This window comes from Triturus cristatus, chromosome 4_2 (genome assembly GCF_964204655.1).
Source record: "Triturus cristatus chromosome 4_2, aTriCri1.1, whole genome shotgun sequence".
Classification (NCBI taxonomy): Eukaryota; Metazoa; Chordata; class Amphibia; order Caudata; family Salamandridae; genus Triturus; species Triturus cristatus.
In genome coordinates this window covers 113,277,849-113,298,685 of record NC_140586.1, presented here as the reverse complement: position 1 = coordinate 113,298,685, position 20,837 = coordinate 113,277,849, and positions in this window count along the sequence as shown.

Genomic DNA, 20,837 nt, shown 5'->3' with positions numbered 1-20,837 from the left:
TTGCCGTGGCGAGCCGTATTGAGCTGAGCCGTGCCGAGCCGTGGTTTGCCATGGTAAGGGAAGGTACATTTATACCTGGAAGGTACTTAGGAATGCTAGCATTGACGTAAAGTCAGGCAGAGGAAGACGTCATGAATGAACCCCTAAGGAATAGTAGTTCATGCATAATAGATGAGTTCTTGGAGAAATCAATAATCCTAGCTAGGGAAAGTCCTGATGGCTTAAGGGTCTGGTTTCTAAGAACTTGTTGTGATGTTGGGATGGACAGATGTAGGTGACCATGCCTGTATTTGGATAGCATGGCTAATGCCTAAATAAGGACTGGGATTCTATGCCTAAATAAGGGCAATGCGAATTGTGCCTATATAAGGACATGATTCGGGGAAAGCTATGTATGGGCATCTAAATCGAAACACAACACCCACTCCATTGACAAATGATCGATATTACTAAATGCTAAACATGCTAAACACAAACAATTGAGTATCACATGTTCACTAAAAACTTTTGTTAAAGCATACTTAAAAATTCATAGATTATTATCGGTACACTGTGAGCCATGATGCCGGTGAAAACATGAAATCCTCTATTCCTGTAGACACAAAATCGTCTACCGATGTCGGTGATAGGTCGATTACCTCGTTTAGAAGACTAACTGCACATAGATGTGATGCATGGTCAGTAGCATTGTTCGTTACCGATGTTACCTGTGTGCCTGTTGATCCATCTTGTACCTCAGCAGTAGCATGTTGCGTCTGTGAGATCTCAATGAATGCCGTCATCAGGATTGGTAGCCTCTGGGGACAACACAGCGCTTGGGCCATTAACGGGTCGAGCAGAGTATCGATATCCGTTGGCATGACTGATGGGAGTGTTAGACAGATGTCTAGCACGCATTCTTCACCGCAAAGCAGGCAGCGTAGATCAGGTAAGATGCAATCTTGCCAGATTGGTCCGATTGACAGAAACCATGTGGTATTTTGTTCTCGTAGGCGAGGTAAACCCAATAGCTGTACTATGTGCTCACAACACTTCCTCTCCAGGAGAGCTTTCTCCAAGTCGCAGGGAGTGACGCTGGTGGATTGGCTTGCCATAGCGTAGTAGTAGGAATAAAAACAGGATTCCTGCAACGAGTGCTAGAATTAGCGGCAGACCACCAAACACAGAGTGCACGAAGTTTGGAATGATTCCGAGGACTGCTTGAAAAGGTGTTAACAGTCCTGAACATATGGTCTTAAATACATGCACAATACCGCTTGTATCAAACATGTGTAAGATGCATCCCAACATTTCTGTGAAATGCGTAGGGCAGTTTGTCCTTAACAGAACCTGTATCTCAGCCGAAGTCCTAGCAACTTGTAGATCATAGGTTTCTTTGGCCGAGGTCAAAGGCACGGTTTGTTGTGCTTAAAGTATCAATTCGTATAGAAGAGATGTTCAGTGAAGGTCATAAAGGCGACTCCGTGACTGTGTCTATTTGGGGGAACAAGACTTGCATACCGCAAGTGACCCTGGAACTAACCGTTATTAGATATGGGATACCTGACAACATGCCACAACAGCTCTGATCATTCAACATGAGGTTACTCCCATTTGAAAGTTGACCAAACTTTGGATTACTCACAGCAGCCGGTAAACCTTGCAGGTGGCAGGATAAATTTGCAGTAGAACCGCTACAGGCCCTGTGTAAACTAATATCCTGACATATGAGTGAACCGCTCAGTGCATTTTCACAGTGTGTACCGCTAAGAAACACTTCACGCCCCCACTCCAACATCTGTGTGTGTAAGGTAAATCCCAGGATGTCTTGATGTATTCTTTACCCAACCTTTCATATTTACCTTCTTGCATGTGTTTGAGGCAATACTGAAAATGGAAAGTTGTAACAGGCAGAGTTATTTTGCCATGAATGATCCATTCTGTAGCCGGTTTTTCTGCTACCGTAAATGGCAATTTTTCCAGTTTTTCAATGCTCAGCACTGTATACTTTGCTCCACTTTGTGCCAGTTCGATCTGTTTATCAGTGAGATTGTATTCAGAAAACAGAGAAGACGTGTTGATGAAACGCCAAGGCACATAGCCTGCACGCAAGTTTTGTAGCGTTCAGCCTAATAACAGAATAGAATGTAATTGAGAGTGGCCTTGTCGACAAATTGTAGAGAGCCATGCACTCGGCAGAAAATAAAAAACAAGCACCAGACAAGCACTGTGCAACCAAAAGCTTAAAAAAAGTCCTACAATGCGGATGAATACAGTATTTGGGCCAAGGGAGACTGATAAGAGAAAGACACAAGGACCAACATGAAATAGTATGCTACAGCAAATAGAAATGGAGGAAAAGTAAGTAGCAAGCACAGGAACCAATGAAGAGCAAGGGAAGGGATGTAAGCCGCTTTTAAGATTTATATTATCAATACATTTCACAAGCACAAGGCAAGCACTGTGCGGGCGAAACCTAAAAAGGAGAAAATTATGTGCAGTCGTCTACGCCCAACATAGTAGTGGGAAGAGTCCCACTGCTGTGTATCACTGGGCATGGCAGTGGGTACACTGCTTTCTTCCTGTAATTGTGCACTTCAATCCTCCTTGGACAGACGTCTGATCATGTAAGTGTCAGGTCTGCTAGTTTTGGGAAATTGACAGTCTGTGGCTGTCATTCAGAGCTAAGGCCTGCCCTTAGTGGTAACAGATAATTCATCACTTCTTGGCAGCTGGAATGCCCCTAATCCGCACACTGCTTCCCCAATGCCAGAAACCCTGTTTGTCTTATGCGGTGCATCAATCTGCAGGAAATTGTCTCATGTGCAGTAACAGTCAGAAACCAATGGCTCAGTGAGATTAAACTAACTCGGGTTGAGTTGAGAAACTTTGCCCACGATCCTGTACTTATATTTTGCAGTAAAAGTTTAAACCATTGTGTAAATCTAGAAAGACACAAATTGGATACCCACTGTCTGTGCCCTGCCTAGGGGGATGGATGACAAGGCATCTTTCGTTCTCAGCCCTCACATCTAACATGTCCGGCGCTATCATCATGCAAGGATCGATCGCAAAAGCCCTGAAAATTGGTCAAATCACATAAAAAATGGACCCTTTACCGCTTTCAAACTATAGACCAAATTCAACCGTATCCTGTCTTAGTGAAGCAATAATGTACTCAGGGGCCAATTCACAAAGGACCTCAGCCACAAGTGTGGAGGCCCCACACTCATACCGGGGGGACTACACTCATAGCAAAGCCTCAACAATAGGTAACTGCAGTACGGAAGTGCCGGCAATAGTGCGAGGTCCCCGTCACGATTGTAGGGCCTCCCTCACGAGTATGGAGGCCCTTTGTGAATTGGGCCCAGCGTCTATATCACATTAACGAAAATCATCTGCTAGCATCAACCAGGATTTATGACAGACTTCAGTGCTGAGACATCTAGGGTTAAAGTGTATATGACATCAACCACATCTTAGATGTAGGTAATTCTACCCTGCTGATTTTACTAGCAATCTTCTGCCTTCGATTCAATCAAATGCTAGAAATTACTAGATATTCTGGAAAGTATAATGAGAATCAGAGTCCAAGTCTTATAAAGGTTCACCTTCTTCCATTCTGAGAGAGAGTAAGTAGTGAAGATAGGACATCCCACATCCAAACCCAACATGATGATGTGCAGGGTCCCACACTGCTCAACCTTTAACTAGAACCACTCAATTTATTATTAATAAACCTGCGTATTACAATCTGTTAATACACTGATGACACACAACTATATTTATAGATCTAATTTGTAAAATATATCCTCACTCAGTGTGCATGCCTCGCTTCTATTCAAGCGTGGATGGTATGCTTAATCTTCAGAAAACTGAATTCTTGCTTATCACTTCTAACCACCAGAACAGTTCTGATCCAGCTATCTTGAATTAGCAAGTATTCAATCTCTTTATTCAAAAAACAGTATCTGAAGTTATCTTTGAAGTTATCTTTCTAGACCTCTCCCTCAACAAGGAAGAAATCCACATCTGCTAATCACTACTTACACTGACTGACTCTTGAAGGAAGATAGCATTTAAAATGTGCTGCAGGGTTTTCAAGGCAGTACACCGAAAAACAAAATACCGTACTTGACTTACAACTTGATCAGACGAGGCTTGAGAAACAAGGATTTCCTCATGGTATGTTATGTGTATTTGTAAAGCACACTATTACTCATGGGGGCATCGTGATGAGGAATAGGTGTGTGTGACTAGCCTGCAAAGGGTAAATGGGGTTAGATGAAGAGCCATCTCTTCAGCTTCTTGCAAAACTCAAGAAGAGAGGAGGAGTTTTGATGTGCAGCAGGAGGTCCTTTCATGCTTTTGGAGCAATGTATGACAAGACCTGCACCCTGGATCTGTATCTGTGTATGGGTGGGATGTGTGAGAGTAGAAGTCCAAGAGAGCGGAAGAGAGTTGGTGGTTGATCAAAGGAGATGTGTGTGTTCAAGTAGTCAGGGCCTAAGTTGTGTAGTGTCTTGTAGGTGTGTGTGAGGAGTTTGAACTGGGCCCATCTGAAGGAATCCCGGAGTGTGTGAACTTCATGGTAGCATCTGTTTCTTTTGTGATGATGGCAGCCACAAGGCCTGGGCCAGTTCTTCTGCTGAAATGGGAAGATGAGTTTCTAGAGTCCCCGCATCTGGTTGAGGGTCAAAATTGCCATATATGGAGGTGATATTGTTACAGAAGAATTTGTAGAACTTGTCGCAGTGGTCTTGTGAGGGGGTGATGTTGCTGGTGATGGCTGCAGGTGTGGTAAAGTGTTTGATGATGGTGAAGATTTCCTTGCTGCTGTTAATGTTGGTATTGATGCAGTGTAAGAGTGTTGTGCACTTGGTGATACAGATCTGATAGTGGCAGCATTTCAGGGCGAATTTGAAGGTGTCTTTGACCACGGTATCCTGCCTTATTCTCCAATTTCACCCCTATTGCTTGCAGTGAAGTTTTGTCAGCCTGAGTACCCACCAGCTTGCGGCCGGGCTCTAACCATTGTGTTTCGTTTGAGGGGAGGCAGGGTATCAATGCATGCACTGATCCTGCTGTTGAAGTTCTTCATGGCTTTGAGCAAGTTGGTATGATCTGGCCAGAGGGCGGACATCTAGTCTTCTTCAAGGATGTTTATCCGGCTATGGCGGGCAGGCCTGGTGGTGGTAGCTCTGCTGTGATGCAGGATGTGGAAGCTGAAACTGATGAGGGCATGGGTGGGTCAGGTCATGTGATGGGTGAGGCCAAGGTTTTGGAGGTTTGTCTTGGGGGACTGTCAAGTTCAGGTCATTGCTATCTTCTATGTGAATGTTTAGCTTTCCAAGGAGGATGTAGGTGCTGGAGAAGATGATGAGGGGTGCAATGAAGTCCATGATGTTACGGTGTGGTCCTGGTGGTCTCATTAAAAGGGTTCTGTGTAGATTGAAGTTGGTTGCGATTTGTAGTTTGAACATGAGGTGTTCCATGTAGCTTCTGGGTGTGTCTGTGGAGATGGTGCAGCTGACAGTGTCCTTGACGAAGGTGAGCGTACCGCCGGTCTTGATTTGATTGTCCTGCCTGGTGATGTTGTAGCTGGTGGGGAGAGCTATTGGGATGTACAGTGATAAGGCTGGTGTCTTCCATGTTTCTGTCTATAGTTCAGTAAGAGGTGCTAGATTTCGGTGGAGAGTTTGGTGAGTGTTTGGGTGTTGAGAGTGCATGTGGGTTGCTGTGCATATATTGTTTAGTTTGTGTGTAAGTGGGAGAGAAGTGTGTTGGGTACTGTTGGTATGGGAGTGATGAGAGGTGTGTGGGTGAGTGCTTGAGTATTTGCTGGAGCCCATCCCTTCAGTGTTGTGCAGTGCTTTGTGACAGCACTGCGGTAAGCGGCAGCTGGGGTTGAGGGCAATGGAGGTTGTCGCAGGGTATCAGAGGGTTGGCGTTTGACCAGGGATCCTGGCGCTATATGAAGTCCAGGCACAAATGGGAGAAGATAGGCTTGCCTTTGACACAGCTTGTGCCGCCTACAGCAGGCCCACTGTGTACATGAGGAACGCAGCCTCATCCACAATTAAAGAGATACTGAGAGGGGGAGATTCACAGGAGGCTGTGGGCAGGGCTGAGGTGGGCAAAGAAAGTGGGAGACTGGAAAAGTGGGAAACACGAGTGCTGGGGCAGAGAAAAATTGGGAAAGGTCGAGACAGACCAGTGTAATGGACACAATAACGGGTATCATTAGGACAAAAGGCACAAAACAAGAGGCACAAAAGCAGTGAAACAAGGCAGGAAAATGGGACAGAAAGGTACAAATGAGAGCCAAGAAACAAAGCAACTGGCACAAAGGAGTATCCGAAAAATGGGATAGAGAGGCACAAGAAATGAACCAACTGGCACAAAGGGGAAGCAGAAAAATGGGATAGAGAGGAACAAGAAATGGAGAAAGCAGTACAAAGGAGAATCCGAAAAATGGGCAAAGAGGCACAGAAAAATGGGCCCACACACACAGATGTCACAAGCACAGCTCAGCAGCATAGGAACAGTCACAAGCAAGGGAGCACAGACTAAACCTGAGGTGGAGTGAGAGGGTGAGAGAGAGAGAGGGAGAGACAGAGACAGAGAGAGGGAGCTAGCAGGAGTGTCAAAGTGCTGGAACCAGACACAGAGGTAAGTTCTAGGGCTACAATGAACCTGCTTAATGACTGGCCCTTTCTGTGGCCAACATTAAGTAGGTCCTGGGAGGGGGGGTGGAGCAAAGGGGAAGTGGGCAGGCTAAGTGGTGTGTGGGAGGCTGTAGAGGGGGAAAGCAGGAAGCAGTACCTCTCGGGGCAGGAAAAAAGCAGAAAAGGCAGAGACAGAGCAGAGAGCAGAGCAAAAGGCACAACAACGGGCACAAATAGGACAAAAGGCAGGAAGCAAGATACCCAAAAGCAGTAAAAAGAGGCATAAAAATGGGACAGAGAGGCACAATGGAGAGACAAAAAATGAAGCAAAAGGCATAGAGGAGACACAAGAAACAATTCAAAAGGCACAAAGAAGAGGTAGAAATATGGGACAAATAGGCAATTAACAGAGAAAAAGCCACACATAACTGTCTGAAAAACAGGCTAAGAAGCACAGAAAACAAAGGGCACACATAGAGAGATTTCACAACCCAGGTGAAGAGGCACAGGAACAGAAACAGCCAATGGGGCACAGAGAAAACCTTTGGAGGAGCAAGGGAGAGACAGCAAGAGAGAAAGAGAAAGCAACCAGGGGAGGAGCTAGGTAGGAGCATCAAGGTGATGGTGCCCAATGAACAGGTACGTCTAGGGCTAGGATGAACCTGCTTACACCCTGGAAACATCAAAATTCAGAAATGTTCAAGCTGGAAAACAATCTTTCTAAGGTGTCCCTACAGTCCTTTGGAGCTCCCTCCCTACTTCCTTCAGAATTCAACCATCCGTTGTTGCTTTTAGGAAACAACTGGAGAGCCTTTATTATGTCAATATCTGGACTTATTGCTTTTTCATTCACACTGTGTTGGGTCAGAAAAGTCCTCTGCATGATAATAGACATGTAGCCCTGCCCTGTGTTGGACTGCAAATGTGTCTAGCCGACTCCTTCTAGCATTGTGCATGTTAAGTTAGCATTTGCGGCGCCATTCTGTCTTTAGCTGCCATTTTGTACTGTGATCGAAAGTAAGCTTCTGTCTCATTTACTGGCTGCCTCAGCAAAAAGCTGCTTCGAGTTACTTCTTCTTATCGTATTTAAGGTTCAATCCTAATGCACTAATAAATAGCTTATACTGTCTTTGCATGCCTTTCCTCTACCGTAGCCCTGCTCCCGCACTAGAGAGTGTTGAGCCTGAGCAGGTGGTCGCGAGTAACCCGGGTGGCCCAATTTGGGTACTTCCTTCAGTTGGCGCCCTGAACAGGGACTCCATCGGGCTGACCCATCTTCACCCGCGGACGGGTGGAAAGGATGGGGCCACGTCAGGTCAGATGGGCAGAGCGGGGATCCCTGCATGATAGAGCCTAGTACTCGAACTGCCCCGCCTGTCTGATCAGTCGGTGCCTCGTCCAGCGGTCATCCCGGCTGGGGTTCTGAAAGGCAAAACCCTTGGATCTGACAGTTTGGTCCGAAGAGTCGGCAGTGGAGAATAACTTTGTTTGACCTTTGTGCACCAGGTGAGTTTGACTTGATTCTTGGTGAATATGGCGCCATTTTGAATAATCTTGAGTAAGTTCTGAAGACCAGTTCTTGGCTTGCTTGAACTTGGTAGGTCTGCATACCATTTAGATACAGAGTGTCTGCGGACACTCTGCCAGGCAACGTAATGGATTTGGCTTACTCTTGAAAATACCTTTGGCTTGAGCCTGTCTCTTTGGTGCAGTCCAAGGACTGACTCTTGTTTTCCTTTGTTTGACGCGGTCTGAGCAACAACAAAAGGGGGTGTATTTGCGAGCCAATCGTCTGGTACGAATAGTGAATGTGTCTTCTATTAAGATGCCTTGTTTGAGTAAATTGTGGTGTTTGGGGTGCCGTTGTTGTTCTGATGTGGCTCGATAGGAGGAAAGACAACCTGCACCTCCGGAAGGCACCCCAAACTTTGATATGTATACCAAGCATGGCATTGGCCCTATTATGTTTAGTACACTATGGCACAAATATATGAGGGACAATGCCGAGCTGCAGTGGCCACTAACAGGTACCTTTGATTAACAAAAACTGAATTTCCTGCAGGATAAATTGTTTGCATAGCGAAGTAGACAGTCGATGTTTGATTCTCTTCTGGTATGGCAAAAGGAAGCGAGGCAAAGGCGCATGAGAGCAGAAAAAGAGGCCCGGAGAGGGAAGATGCAGACAGTGACTCAGAAAGCAGTAGCATATGATACAGAGAAAATAGAAAAAGGTGTAGAGTGTGCTAATAGAAAGTTTTGATTGCAATGTGACAAATCCTATGCTGCCCGGGAGGAAGGCGAAACATTCATGGAGGAGCTGTTGGATGCTCAACCTCCACCTCCCTATGCCCCCCAGAGAATATACCCTGTTGTCCCGAGGCCTCAGTCTTTCACCCCTCCTGCTTCCACCTCTGGTTCTTCTGCTCTTGATCTGCCTGGTTTAGCTACAGCACCTCCTGGTCTTTCTCTAGCTTCACTTGCCCTGGATGCAATGACTGCAAGTGCCCCTGCTATGCCTACTGTTTCCGCTTATGCTCTTTCTCCATCCCTCACACCCTCAACACAGCCATTAATAATGTTAGTGCCTGCCCCTTCATCTATTGTGTCCTCCTCAACTGTCTCTTCCCCAACCTTGCTGAGTATTGGGATGCTGGTGCGTTGACCGGATGAAGGGAATTGGCCAGCAGCTAGAGAATAAATGGAGTGGGCTCTGATTCGATCTGATGTGGGGAATTAGGAGAAAAAGATGGTAGCTGACCAGGCTGCACAGTGGGCTCGGAATCCGATTTACAGCATGGAGGATGTATGGAGTGTGGTGAAAGATTATGAGCCCTTTGTGCAGCAGCATGCCCTCAAGCATATGTCGGCCACACTAATAGGGTTGTGGGAACAGTGCTTTAATAGTGTTGCACCTCAGATAATTTATGACATCCGGGACCGTGTGTATGCTGCCGACATGGCTCCTAACAACGTTTTTAGTAATGTTGCCACACTGATTGGTTATCGAAGTAGGTTACAACAGAAAACACCAACGACAGTGTCCCAGTTTCCGATGAGGGAAGTACATCCTATTTTTCATCCTGAGATACCGGTGCTGCGTAATCAGCATGATGCTGTTATCAGACAGCGAGTAGAGGCCCACTTTCAAGAACAATGGCTTTACACTCCATGGAAAAGGGGTGAGGTTTTAGCTCTTAAAAGTCGGTTGCCAGACCCTAGGCAAAATCCGACTGCATATTACAAAGAATTGACAGAGGCTGCCTCGTCAACAGTGATGACATTGACAGATATTGAGATGTTTTCGGTTTGTTGGTACTGGTGGATATTTGGAGACAGGTGCATACACAGGACCACGTTGTGGAGTTGGGTGGCACTTGGGATGAAATCAGAGCATGGGATAAAGAGAGGAAGCCTGGTGAGAAGCCTAGGGCTGAGATACTAGCCTTGCAGAGTCGCATTATTACTTACATGCATTCCCTCATCCCTCCTAGACAAGTAGATTGGGACAGGTTAGCAGCATGTCTTCAGAAGAAAGATGAAAGTTTATCTGATTTTTTTTTACTAGGGTTGAAGGTGTGTTTTGGGATTTCAGTGTGTAGTGTAGTTCCTATTTCCCTTATAGGCTCTGAGCATTGGGATAATATACACTATAGTTTTTTGATAGGACTAAGGTCAGTATACCTCTATTAAGTACATTAAACCTAATTACTTGTGTACCAGCTAACTCAGAGGTCACTAGAAACTTCTCGAATAAACAAGAAGGGAGTAGTTTCTGACAACCGCATAAACATGACAATTTTGTTTCCCTTAGAATCGAAACATGTCTCAGAATCGTGGAAACAATAGATAACAGTTTCACTCAGTCAATCGTGCATGCTTAGTTTCTTCAGAGTTACACAGAAATAGATAGACGGGCGTTTCAATTAAAGGATTTATTGAACAGTCTTGTTTCTCGTGTAAGAGATATGAGCTGTTACAATCATTAGACAGTAAGCAAGATATAATACGCACAGCGTAAGCAGTAAGAAGAAATAATACTGCAATAGCATTGTCTTTTAGCTATAATATATATATTTATATATACATACATAAATAACACAGGATAAAAAGTGAATACTCGTCTGATGCTTCTAAATAGTTCTACCCCAGTGTACCTAACCTAAGTGTAGTACAAGGTAAGAAGTAGGTGCTGTTATCTATAGAATGGTATATACTAAGTGTATATGCCAAGAGTCCCTCTAGGTTCTAGTCAGCTCCATACCTTAGAACGAGAGAGGTGGGAATCTCTTTCCGAAATCTCAAACTCCAACACCCCGCGAAGGGAGTCAAAACACTGGAAGCTGTATTCTCTGCCAGCAGGGATGACAGCGTCTGGGTAGTGCGGCAGGCGGGGACTCGAATTCCTTCCGAACTTGCCGTGGCGAGCCGTATTGAGCTGAGCCGTGCCGAGCCGTGGTTTGCCATGGTAAGGGAAGGTACATTTATACCTGGAAGGTACTTAGGAATGCTAGCATTGACGTAAAGTCAGGCAGAGGAAGACGTCATGAATGAACCCCTAAGGAATAGTAGTTCATGCATAATAGATGAGTTCTTGGAGAAATCAATAATCCTAGCTAGGGAAAGTCCTGATGGCTTAAGGGTCTGGTTTCTAAGAACTTGTTGTGATGTTGGGATGGACAGATGTAGGTGACCATGCCTGTATTTGGATAGCATGGCTAATGCCTAAATAAGGACTGGGATTCTATGCCTAAATAAGGGCAATGCGAATTGTGCCTATATAAGGACATGATTCGGGGAAAGCTATGTATGGGCATCTAAATCGAAACACAACACCCACTCCATTGACAAATGATCGATATTACTAAATGCTAAACATGCTAAACACAAACAATTGAGTATCACATGTTCACTAAAAACTTTTGTTAAAGCATACTTAAAAATTCATAGATTATTATCGGTACACTGTGAGCCATGATGCCGGTGAAAACATGAAATCCTCTATTCCTGTAGACACAAAATCGTCTACCGATGTCGGTGATAGGTCGATTACCTCGTTTAGAAGACTAACTGCACATAGATGTGATGCATGGTCAGTAGCATTGTTCGTTACCGATGTTACCTGTGTGCCTGTTGATCCATCTTGTACCTCAGCAGTAGCATGTTGCGTCTGTGAGATCTCAATGAATGCCGTCATCAGGATTGGTAGCCTCTGGGGACAACACAGCGCTTGGGCCATTAACGGGTCGAGCAGAGTATCGATATCCGTTGGCATGACTGATGGGAGTGTTAGACAGATGTCTAGCACGCATTCTTCACCGCAAAGCAGGCAGCGTAGATCAGGTAAGATGCAATCTTGCCAGATTGGTCCGATTGACAGAAACCATGTGGTATTTTGTTCTCGTAGGCGAGGTAAACCCAATAGCTGTACTATGTGCTCACAACACTTCCTCTCCAGGAGAGCTTTCTCCAAGTCGCAGGGAGTGACGCTGGTGGATTGGCTTGCCATAGCGTAGTAGTAGGAATAAAAACAGGATTCCTGCAACGAGTGCTAGAATTAGCGGCAGACCACCAAACACAGAGTGCACGAAGTTTGGAATGATTCCGAGGACTGCTTGAAAAGGTGTTAACAGTCCTGAACATATGGTCTTAAATACATGCACAATACCGCTTGTATCAAACATGTGTAAGATGCATCCCAACATTTCTGTGAAATGCGTAGGGCAGTTTGTCCTTAACAGAACCTGTATCTCAGCCGAAGTCCTAGCAACTTGTAGATCATAGGTTTCTTTGGCCGAGGTCAAAGGCACGGTTTGTTGTGCTTAAAGTATCAATTCGTATAGAAGAGATGTTCAGTGAAGGTCATAAAGGCGACTCCGTGACTGTGTCTATTTGGGGGAACAAGACTTGCATACCGCAAGTGACCCTGGAACTAACCGTTATTAGATATGGGATACCTGACAACATGCCACAACAGCTCTGATCATTCAACATGAGGTTACTCCCATTTGAAAGTTGACCAAACTTTGGATTACTCACAGCAGCCGGTAAACCTTGCAGGTGGCAGGATAAATTTGCAGTAGAACCGCTACAGGCCCTGTGTAAACTAATATCCTGACATATGAGTGAACCGCTCAGTGCATTTTCACAGTGTGTACCGCTAAGAAACACTTCACGCCCCCACTCCAACATCTGTGTGTGTAAGGTAAATCCCAGGATGTCTTGATGTATTCTTTACCCAACCTTTCATATTTACCTTCTTGCATGTGTTTGAGGCAATACTGAAAATGGAAAGTTGTAACAGGCAGAGTTATTTTGCCATGAATGATCCATTCTGTAGCCGGTTTTTCTGCTACCGTAAATGGCAATTTTTCCAGTTTTTCAATGCTCAGCACTGTATACTTTGCTCCACTTTGTGCCAGTTCGATCTGTTTATCAGTGAGATTGTATTCAGAAAACAGAGAAGACGTGTTGATGAAACGCCAAGGCACATAGCCTGCACGCAAGTTTTGTAGCGTTCAGCCTAATAACAGAATAGAATGTAATTGAGAGTGGCCTTGTCGCAGCAGGACCAAATCTTGTTCTACAATGTCTATAGCAGAGTATACAATGTTGCCCAATGAACAGATCCTGGATGACAGAGTCGTTAACCCATTGTCGACCACAGCAAGAGATTTCTCTAAATTAATACGGCCAATTTCTCGTATTCTTTCTGCGGCATCTGCTTGGGTAACCTTCCATATTTCATTATAAGCAGCATAGATGCCGGCATATATGAAACGTTTCTGACGTGGTTTTCTTGAACCTAGCAAGAAATCCCTACGGTTTGCGTCTTCTTTAAGTCAAGTAAAGATAAGTGTTGTTTCACATCCTCTACAGAAGGTGTGTTCATGTCTTTGATCTTGGCTAACCCAAGGCAAGACATTTGTTGGACAGTGTCATTCAAAAACATTAAACATTTCTGTGGGCTGATGCAGGCTCTAAACAAAGCTTCAATTCCCTGCACTTGCCAATCTTTTGTACCCCAGACAGATTTTGTGTCAATTGTGTTTTTCCAAAACTCAAAACCCTGTCTAGACAGTTGGGCAAATAAAGGGTGCAGAATAAATCTGTTTCTTATTGGTTAACTTAATTTTTGTTCCTGTTTTGTTCACATTTTTAAAGTAAACGTTTCTGGATTGGATGTATTGTACCCTGAAAAATATGGAAACTTCATTGCAAACGTTTTTCAATCAATCAATCAATCAAAGAAATTTATAGAGCGCACTACCTACCCATAGGGTCTCGAGGCGCTTGGGGGGGGGGGGTGCCGCTACTGCTCGAACAGCCAGGTCTTGAGCTTCTTCCTGAAGGAGAGGTGGTCTTGGGTCAGGCGCAGGTCGGCCGGGAGGGAGTTCCAGGTCTTGGCGGCCAGGTAGGAGAAGGACCTTCCTCCAGCAGTGGTTCTGCGGATGCGTGGGACGGTGGCGAGGGCGTGGCTGGCGGATCGGAGGTGGCGTTTGGGAGCGTAGAAGTTGATTCGGTTGTTGAGGTAGCTCGGGCCTTGGTCGTGGAGAGCTTTGTGTGCGTGGGTAAGGAGGCGGAAGGTGATTCTCTTGTTGACCGGGAGCCAGTGCAGGTCTCTTAGGTGTCCGGAGATGTGGCTGTGACGTGGGATGTCGAGGATGAGTCTGGCTGAGGCGTTCTGGATGCGCTGGAGTCTCTTCTGGATCTTGGCGGTGGTTCCGGCGTAGAGTGCGTTGCCGTAGTCCAGTCGGCTGGTGACGAGGGCCTGGGTGACGGTCTTCCTGGTCTCCGTGGGGATCCACCAGAAGATCTTCTGAAGCATGCGCAGGATGTTGAAGCACGATGAGGAGACGGCGTTGACCTGCCTGGTCATGGAGAGGGAGGAGTCCAGGATGAAACCCAGGTTGCGTGCGTGGTCTGTCGGTTTGGGTGCGGTGCCCAGGGCCAGGGGCCACCAGGAGTCGTCCCAGGCGGAGGGCGAGGAGCCCAGGATGAGGACCTCCGTCTTATCTGAGTTCAGCTTCAGGCGGCTCGTCGTCATCCACTCGGCTACCTCTCTCATCCCTTCGTGCAGGTTGGCTCTGGCGGCGGCGGGGTCGTCTTTGGTCAGGGAGAGGATCAGCTGGGTGTCGTCGGCGTAGGAGATTATGTTGAGGTTGTGTTGGCGTGCGATGGCCGCGAGAGGGCTCATGTAGACGTTGAAGAGAGTCGGGCTCAGTGAGGATCCCTGAGGGACGCCGCAGATGACTTCGGTGGCCTCTGACTTGTACGGTGGTAGGCGGACTCTTTGTGTTCTTCCGTCGAGAAAGGAGACGATCCATTCCAGCGCCTTCTCCTGGATTCCGACGTTGCTGAGGCGCTGTACTAGGGTGCGGTGGCAGACCGTGTCGAAAGCCGCGGAGAGGTCTAGGAGGATGAGGGCCGCTGTTTCCCCGTTGTCCATCAGGGCTCGGATGTCGTCAGTGGCGGCGATGAGGGCGGTCTCGGTGCTGTGGTTGGCACGGAATCCGGACTGCGATGGGTCGAGGGATCCATTCGTCTCGAGGAAGGCGGCCAGCTGTTTGTTGACGGTTTTCTCGATGACTTTGGCTGGAAACGGGAGTAGAGAGATGGGGCGGTAATTCTTGAGTTCGGTGGGGTCTGCTGTAGGTTTCTTGAGTAGAGCGCTGAGTTCGGCGTGCTTCCAGCTCTCGGGGAAGGTGGCGGTGTCGAATGAGGTGTTGATGATGTCCCGCAGGTGGGGTGCGATGACAGCGTCGGCTTTGTTGAAGACGTGGTGAGGGCAGGGGTCGGTCGGAGATCCGGAGTGGACGGAGTTCATTGTGTGGACGGTGTCTTCGGTGTTGACCGGGGTCCAGGCGCGGAGGGTGGTGGTGGGTGGCGTTGCTGCGGTCGTGGCGTGGGTCGGATGGGTGCTGAAGCTGTTGTGTATGTCCGCGATCTTGTTGTGGAAGTAGGAGGCGAGGGAGTTGCAGAGGTCTTGCGAAGGGGTGATGTCGTTGCTTCCGGCGTTGGGGTTGGAGAGCTCTTTCACGATGTTGAAGAGTTCCTTGCAGTTGTGTGCGTTGTTGTCCAGTCGGTTCTTGAAAGCCGTCTTCTTCGCGATGCGGATCAGTTGGTGGTGTTTCCGGGTGGCAAGCTTGAGGGTGGTCCTGTTGTCCGGCGTGGGTTCCCTTCTCCAGGCTTTCTCGAGGGCGCGGCAGTTCTTCTTGGAGCTCTTGAGTTCGTCGGTGAACCAAGGGGCTCTCTTGCTGCCGGGTCTGCTGGGCGGGGTCCTCAGTGGGGCGAGTTCGTCCGCGCAGTCGCTGATCCACTTCGTGAGGTTGTCGGCGGCCTGGCTGGGGTTCGCTGAGCTGGCCGGAGGGTGCTGGCTCAGCGAGGCGGCGAGCTGGTCGGCTGTGATCTTGTTCCAGCTTCTTCGGGCAACCTGTTGCTGGTGGTGGTGGATCGTCGTTCTTCTGAAGGTGAAGTGGATGCATCTGTGATCCGTCCAGTGGAGTTCTGTGGCGTGGCTGAAGGCGATGTCTTTGCTGGATGAGAAGATGGCGTCGAGTGTGTGTCCGGCGAGGTGGGTGGGGGTGGACACCATCTGCTTGAGTCCAAGGTTGGCGAGGTTGTCGAGCAGGGTGCTGGTGTTGCAGTCGTTGTTGTTCTCCAGGTGGAAGTTGAAGTCCCCCAGGAGGATGTAGTCGGCGGAGGGGAGGGCGTGTGGGCTGACGAAGTCGGCGATGTCCTCGCTGAATTGAGTGCGTGGTCCCGGAGGTCGGTAGATCAGGGTGCCTCTGAGGGTGGTCTTCGGGTCGGTGTGGATCTGGAAGTGCAGGTGTTCGGCGGAGGGTGGGGAGTTGTCGGTGCTGGTCGTGATGCGGATGGTGTTCTTGTGGATGATGGCGATGCCTCCTCCCACCTGGTTGGCGTTGCGATCCTTCCGGGTGATCTTGTATCCTTCTGGGATGGCGATGGCGATGTCGGGCGCTGAGGAGGCGTTCATCCAGGTCTCCGTGATGAAGGCGACGTCGGGGGCTGTGGTGTCGATGAGGTTCCAGAGTTCGATGGCGTGTCTGTGGACGGAGCGGGTGTTGCTGCTGGTGTTCGGCATGGCAGGTGCTGGTGTCGGGCAGGTCCGGATGCAGGTGAACTTGCAGGCGTGGCAGCTGAAGGGTCCGTGGGTGTGCTTCGGAGTAGCTCGGTGGCATCCCTGGGTTCCGCCGGTGTTGAGTGCGATGAGGGTGGCGGCGTTGTACGTCAGGCGGGTCGGTCGGGGTCCTCGAGGGCCAGGGGTCCTGGCACTGGGCGCGGTCCAGGCGCGGACGGGCGCAGACGGGCTTACCTTTGGCGCGCCTTCGGCCCACAATCGGCGCGCCCGCTGCGCGTGACCGCTGCGCATTCGCACGGTCGCCATATATGGCGAAGTGCGCGGGTGGGCGGGGCAGCTGGGAGGCGGGAGCGGGGAGGGATACAGAAGGCAAAAGGGGCGGGGCTTAGCGGCGGTGGCGGGAAGCGGGGAGCGGGGAGGGAACAGAGGGACAGAAGACGACAATGCTGGCAATTAAGGGCAAAATGAAGAAATCACACAGAAAGCATACAGAACTAAATAGGGTAGACAGAAGACAGCAGGGCACAGGAGCAACCACGGACCTCGAGGCTCGAGGGAGGGGGCGTGGTCAAGCGGCAGCAGCCGGGCAGCGAGGCACAAGGCGGAAGGGGTACACGCAGCAGCTGGTGGCCGTGCGGCGCGGGGGTGTCCTACAAGTAGGTCACACTCACCTGCGTCGCACGGTCGCCATATATGGCCAAGTGCGCGGGTGGGCGGGGCAGCTGGGAGGCGGGAGCGGGGAGGGATACAGAAGGCAAAAGGGGCGGGGCTTAGCGGCGGTGGCGGGGAGCGGGGAGGGAACAGAGGGACAGAAGACGACAATGCTGGCAATTAAGGGCAAAATGAAGAAATCACACAGAAAGCATACAGAACTAAATAGGGTAGACAGAAGACAGCAGGGCACAGGAGCAACCACGGACCTCGAGGCTCGAGGGAGGGGGCGTGGTCAAGCGGCAGCAGCCAGGCAGCGAGGCACAAGGCGGAAGGGGCACACGCAGCAGCTGGTGGCCGTGCGGCGCGGGGGTGTCCTACAAGTAGGACACCCCTGAGCTACCCCTTGGTGGTGCAGGACAATGTTCCCATTGGTTATGCATAAATACATTTCTAGGTGTTGCAGATTTATGCAAGAAATGATGACCATAGTGGTTATAACAAAAAAGCTGTTCATAGTCTGTTGAACCCTCTAAGTATTTGTGGTTAGAGAATGCAGCAGATCTTTCTAGATCAGACATCATGTTATTAACATTCTCAAAGTCCCAATCATCAGAATAGGTACTGGAGGTAATAAAGTCACTTAATGAAATTTTAAATAAGTGTGGAATCTTCAAGAGTTCCGACGGGCCGAATATATCATAATCCGTTTTGTCCCAAACGATACCATCTTATATAGGAACGGCTGTGATGTTCTCTGCTGACAAGTCTCTTGCTTCACGATGGGATGATTTGTGTGGTTTCAAAAGTAAGTTCACATTTTTACTTTCTGTGTCCAAGTGAACGTATCTTCCATTTATCAGCATGCTCAGAGTCATTACTAAAGCTAGCCAATGCAGAAAGAAAAGTATTCCAGAAGTAATCCATAGTTCAATCCATGGTGAAACCAGATAAGTCGTTTTCAGGAGATGAAAAAAGTCTTGTGCTTGTTGTTTGGAGGTTCTTTTGACAGGCGTCGTTTCAGGTTTGCTTGGAGCCTCAGAAAATGTATCAAAGTTGATGAAATAGCCAGAGGCAGTTCTGTCAATGGGTGAAATTGCATCAGGATCCGTTGAAATCACTGGAATCAGTTGATTACTTGCTATGTTGGTGTAGACAGGTGTATCAGGACGAACTGTCATTTGGGTTTCAAGAGGAATGAGTTCCATAGCATTGTTGCTTAGTCCTTAATTTCTTACTGTTGAACTCTTAATGGTGATGAATCTTTCAGTTTGAACCCCTTGGATAGTAGCTAGAGGAGTGTGTCTGCTACTTGGCATACTGCTTAGTTTTAGCCACATAGTGTGGTTTGATGAGGTCGATGAACACAAATCTTTTCCCTTTTTTACCAGCAAGGGGTGGCAGAAGTACTGTTCTTGTCCTGTGGATGGCTAGGACAGGTACTGGTTGTCTGTAAGAAGGCCCAAATTCCTTCTTGTCCGCGATCTTCTCTCTGACTAGATCCCCAAGCTTTGGGATCCAGACAGGCCTTGCTGGGACGGCTGGATTTTCCCCAGTGGTGGTTGGCTTCAGAAACATGTTGCTTTGTTTCGATCATAGTTCATTTAAGTCCTGTAAAACAGCCAAACGTTCTTTGATATCAAATGGTTTACTTTCCACCACTGGGCCTTTACATTCAAGATCAGGAATCCACATTCTTGTCCCAAATAGGACCTCATATCGAGTGACCCCCCCTAGAGAACTTATTGGCAAATTGTTTAATTAGCGTTGGACCCCATAAAGATGTTTGACCCACCCATCACCCAAACCTAATACTCTAGCTGTTAGAGACCACTTTATGTTACGGTTTTTCCTTTCCACAACAGAATTTCCCTCAGGATGGAATGGAGAGGAGTACCGCAATGCAACGCCCAAACTGGCCATGGTTTCTTTGTAAGCCCGAGAGCTAAACGCAGGTCCCTGTTCAGAGTAGAGCGTGCCTATTGCGTATGTGCCGATAAAGACTCGCAAATCTTTTATAACAGTTCGAGCATCAGCCGAGCCCTGAGGCCACATCCATAGGAACCTTGACTTAGTGTTTGTGGGATTACATTTGTCCAAAAGGACGTCTGCACGTAGATAGTCTAATGCTGTCTAACAATGGTGTCTGTACTGGGCAGGCTACTTCGTAGTCTGGTGTCTGGTGGCTTTCTGCACTGCGATCTCTATTGCAGTCCATGCAGTTACCGATGAAGATGTGAATCAGTGTATTCATTCCAGGCCCCCAGTTCATCTCTTTTAACGTTAATATTGTTTTAGAGATCCCCTGATGTGACAGACCCTCTCCCAGATGTGCTTCATAAATCAAAGCTGCTCTACGTTCCATTTTTTGAATTACCCTATCCCCCACTCCAGGGATTCGAGCAAACGGAACGTTGTTCGCATCAATTATATACGAGTATTTGAGTGGAAATTGTTTAGGTAACGCTGCACCACTGCCTTTGCTTGAAGCATTGACAGCCAACAATATCTCACTGTCTATTTTTGTTTTTGAATGAGTGTTCGCAGCTACGGAAGCTGTTTGCAGAGCCCCCTTTGCCGCTTCGTCAGCCAATGAATTCCCTGCAACGTGAATGCCATCACATTAATGACTCAGCGTGTGCATCACGTGAGTGCTTTGTAGTCCGTTTCGCAACTGAACTACTTGTTCCCAAAGCGTTTTATGCTTTATTGTGCCACCTTTTGCATCTTTGAAACCATTTTGAAGCCAATTCTGTAAATATTTATTATATGATTGAACACAGTTAAAGGAATTGCACACTATAAGTGTGGGGAATTCGCGATCCGTATTTCCAAGTGCCAATTTGAATGCTTGTAGTTCAGCTTGCTGAGCTGTACAATCTCCTAGAGATTGTGTTTTAGTTACAATCGGTCGGAATTTACCATTGCGCATACGACCTTTAACGATTGCGCATGCTGCACTGTAAGCTTGCTTACTTTCCGTAGCGGGTTGTGCTGATCCGTCAGTATAAGTTATAAAATCATACTGGTCAAGAGGGAGGATCTCAATAGGCAGAGGACATTCGTGTTCGTATTGCAGGAATGCTTGTGTTTTTAAATTAGGATCAAAAACGTATTCAACATCTGTTGCAGCAAGAGAATTAACCCATTGTATCCATCTTGGATGTAAAGATTTTGCATTTGGAATGCTCGCTTTTGTAACCGCCTCTAAGGCTAGTACCGGAGTCACGACAATAATGCGTTTCCCCTGAGCTGGAGCTCTTTCTTTTGCTACAGCGGTTTGAACTGCTGTCAGAATTTTTTCTGTCAATGTGAATCACATTTCCGCTTGTGTATACAAATGTGATTTGTATGCAATTGGTACTTTTTCACCTTCATTAAAAGTTAAGTATGTGAATCCGCATTGACCCGAAATTATTCGAATCACTAAATTGCGTGTA